Raw genomic sequence first — 4,283 nt, 5'->3', positions numbered from 1 at the left:
ATATATATATATATATATATATATATATATATATATATATATATAAAAGCAGAATGCATTTTGATTCATTGGACACAACTGCAGCACAACTTTACATTTCTATGATTGCACACGATGTAGTGCCCCACCATATGTGCAGTCATACATATACCTAGGGTAATGATGTCCATCTCATTCCATAATCTTTCCTACCCTCATACCCCCTTCCAACTCCTACCTCCCCTTTGACCCATCAAAATTTCTTCATTTTTCCCATGTACCCTCCATTATGCATCAGCAACCACTTATCAGAGAGAACATTCGGCCTTTGTTTTTTTGGGATTGGCTTACTTCACTTACTCCAACTCCATCCATTTACCTGCAAATACCATAATTTTATCCCCTTTTAATGGTGAGTAACATTCCATTGTGTATATATACCACAGTTTCTTTATCCATTCATCTATTGAAGGGCATCTAGGTTGCTTTCACAGTTTAGCTATTGTGAATTGAGCTGCTATAAACATTGATGTGACTGTGTCCCTGTAGTATGCTGTGTTAAAGTCCTTTAGGTATAGACCAAGGAGAGGAATAGCAGGGTCAAATGGTGGTTCCATTCCAGGTTTTCTAAGGAATCTGCATACTGCTTTCCATATTGGTTGCACCAATTTGCTATCCCATCAACAATGAATCAGTGTGCCTTTTCCCCCACATCCTCACCAACATTTATTGTTGTCTGTATTCTTGATTACTTCCCTTCTGAGAGGCATGAGATGATATCTTAGAGTAGTTTTAAAAGATACAAAAGAACTATCCTGTTATACGGCCCAATTTTTCTAAATTTCTACTTAGATTTTATGTGCACAACTTTTGCTTAGTTCAGAGGTTGGCAAACTTTCATTCTTCAAGGGTCAGAGTGACCATTTGTGGGACACATGGTCTCTGATGCAACTACTTGGTCATTAGACAATATATTTTAAAAAGCTGACGTGGCTGTGACTCATTAAACCTGTAAATACAATGAGAAATGGAAGACCAGAATCAATCCTGAATCAATTGATTCATTTTAATCATGCTATAAACACAAATATGCACATGTGTGAAAGTACTCATTTATTTACATGTTTATGTAAAATAAAACAATTCTCTCAGCATATGCTTGAATTTAGGTGAAGAAAGGGTAAAGGAACATTTAATCAGACTCAGTAACCTTTGATTTAAGAATAACTGACATAAAGAATTAACTTTATACCATGTTAATTTTTTAAGGAAAATTCACTGTCCAGAAATACAGAGAATTATCATAAATTAGGAATAAAAAGGAAATAGAAGACATCTTACAATTCATCCACTGCAACTCCTTCATAAAAAGGATCTTTTTAGGAATACTTGCAGCTCCTGCATCCATATGATTCATTTGGGGCTTCTAATTAGTACTACACTCCCACAAAATAAGAATAGATCATCCCTTTCTAGGCAGAAAATAGAAAGGCATGATTTGTCAAGATGGTCAGTTCTTGAACACTGGTAAATACCAACAAGTGAATTTACCATTAGCAGCTGAGTCTATTCATCTCAAGGATCACCAACTCAGTTTTCCTCATTGTGAACCAAATGTATTCTCTCGTGTGCTCACCCTGATTAATCCGCCTATACCACCCACTAATTACAAAAGCAAAGTATTCTTTCTTCTCTTTTCTCATAAATACAGAGTATCAGTAACATGATCTTCAGCTCTTCATTCTTCATAGACTCTTTATGATACTGGCAATGATCCATGTAGTTGGATTGAATGTTCGACTTTAGAGATAAGACATGCTGACTTTGAAAGTAACATTTTACATCAAATACTGCATTGGTTACACATTCATTTGTTTTTCTAATCTTGGGTGCTCACCCCGAATTAGTCAATGCCTTCATTTAAGGAGATACAATGTTATGCAAAAAATAAGCATGATCTCTGAATTTATGGAACACATAGAGGGATTGTTTAACACTTTAATCAAAGCACACACAATTATTTAAAATCTGAGACAAGATAATCTAAGAGAAAGCACATGTAACAAAGAAATGTAGCAAAGACAGGCAGGGACTGTGGCAGGGAAGCTTTCTTGAGGAAGTGGGTGAGTCTATGTCAAGTTTCAGAAGCAATGTTGCTGAAGCACAACCTCAGACTTTGTTTCAACCCCTCTAGATGCTTAGGTGGAGAAAGCAAGAAGAATGGAAACAAAGCTTCCTAATTTTTGCTATGAAGAATGACTACGTGCTAATCAGGTAAAGGAAGGTGGCAGAAGTCTTTCTGCAAAGGGAACATGTGCTATGATGCTCCAACACAGGAGAAGAAATGGCAGTAGGGAGGTTTGCCCATTACAGGAATAGAGAGAAGGTTGGTACTGATGACCCTGAAGCCATGGCTTAGGGTCAGGCAGGTGTCAAGGCATCTGGGACACTGGCCATTATGAGGATTTTGGTCTTGACTATCTGAGAAACAGAAAATATCTGAAGGATTTTAAGTTGTTCAGTGGTGGGATCCAATCTGCTCTGTGAAAATATCACTCAGACTACTACATGCAGGGCAGGCTGGAGAGTGTTGAGTAGCTAAAAGGTGATCTTATGAGCAACAGTGAACAATATTCAAGAATTCTTTGACATAGACTTGCATTCATTTATTAATTTACTCATGTATTTATTCATTTATGCATCCTCCCTTCTAAAAACATTTATTGAGTACTTTCTATATGAGAACTACTAGGAGGGATAGAAAGAGAAATAAATCAGTTTCTGCTCCCTCAAGAGTTTATTAAAGAGAAGTAAGTTTTTCTTTTCACAGTTTGAATGTTAAATTGTTGCAATGACTTGTTCTTGAATGATGCTGATTGACTAGTTAAAAGCAGTTCAGACCTAGAATTTTTTGCTCTAGTGAATCATACAATGACAATCCAATTCATATTAAAATCTGTGACTGGCCCTTTTCTACCTTCTCAGAAAACTCTGAAAATGACTTAAAATTCTCACATTGTATTTTTTAGATCAGAGTCTAATTTTTTTTTGTTTTTTCTTGATGTAATAGAGATATGGAAACATAATCCTAACATGAATTCCTACTCAGAACCAGTCTCCTTATCCATCTCTCTTTCACTTGAACATCTAGAAGTTGCTGTCACAATGAAGCCTTTTCTGCTTACTTCCACTTAAAAAAACAAACAAACAAAAAAACACTTTCCATCCCATTTCTAATACCGTCAGGTATTTCAACAATCGGAGCTCCTGTTGGAACTCAATGAATATAATCCACCCACTGGATGTCTGTGCCTTCTGCCTGTGCCATGTGGGGGAAGGATGAGGTCGATTTTCAGAAGAAATGTTTGTCAAGCACAACCTCAGACTTTGCCTTAACTCCCTCTGGGTCTTTAGGTGAAGAAAGAAGGAAGGATGGAAACAGAGCACGAATACTACCCAAGGAAATCGGTTGGTTCAGTCTTCTGCAAATAGTTTTTTTGGAACCGTAATTTCTGGATCTTGAAAAACATCATGCTGCCAGAAGTTACTCCATCACTCAATATTTGATATTAAAATTAAGGGAAACAGCAAAGTTTTCCTTTTTCTCTCCATCCTTCAGTGGTTATGATAGATTAAGTTATTCTGTAGACACTAATCCAAATATTAGAGGCTTAAAACAACACAAATTTATTTCTCATGGTATATACTCAGTGCAAGTCAGTGGGGAGCTCTGGTCTTTGTCATCCTCCCTCAAGGATCCAATGACCAACCACCATTTGGCCTATCATTGACTGCAACCAGATAACAGGGGAGAGGCAACATGCTCAATCTGGCCTGCATTCATCCAGCTTCACTCATTCATGTGGAGATAGCTCATGGTTTTTTTTTTTGTTGTTGTTGTTGTTTGTTTGTTTTGATCACCTTCCAGTGGTCAGAACAAGCAAGTTCCATTTGCACTTTGAATTTAAAGAATAAAGAAATTCAATCTGTTTATATACCTATCAAAATCTGCTGGACAGCACAAGCATCTGCCATTAACCTTTTAAAATCTCTTCACAAGGAAAAAAAAAAAACCTGTTAAAGATCATTTACTAACTCCTAACTCTTAATACAGATGGTTCTCATATTCCTCTCTTCTCATGAGATGCTTCTATCCTAGAAGAAACACAGAAAGGAAGAGAAAAAGTTAAGCTTAGTTATTTGAGGATATGACTAGAATGGGACAGCTGACACGCCTTCATTTACAAGTGAGTTTGGATCCTTAGATGCTACAGATATTGGTCTCCACCCCCCCCCCCCCCCCC

The sequence above is a fragment of the Marmota marmota genome, unplaced genomic scaffold, assembly GCF_001458135.2.
Source record: "Marmota marmota marmota unplaced genomic scaffold, marMar, whole genome shotgun sequence".
Taxonomy (NCBI): Eukaryota; Metazoa; Chordata; class Mammalia; order Rodentia; family Sciuridae; genus Marmota; species Marmota marmota.
This window is presented reverse-complemented; position numbering follows the sequence as displayed.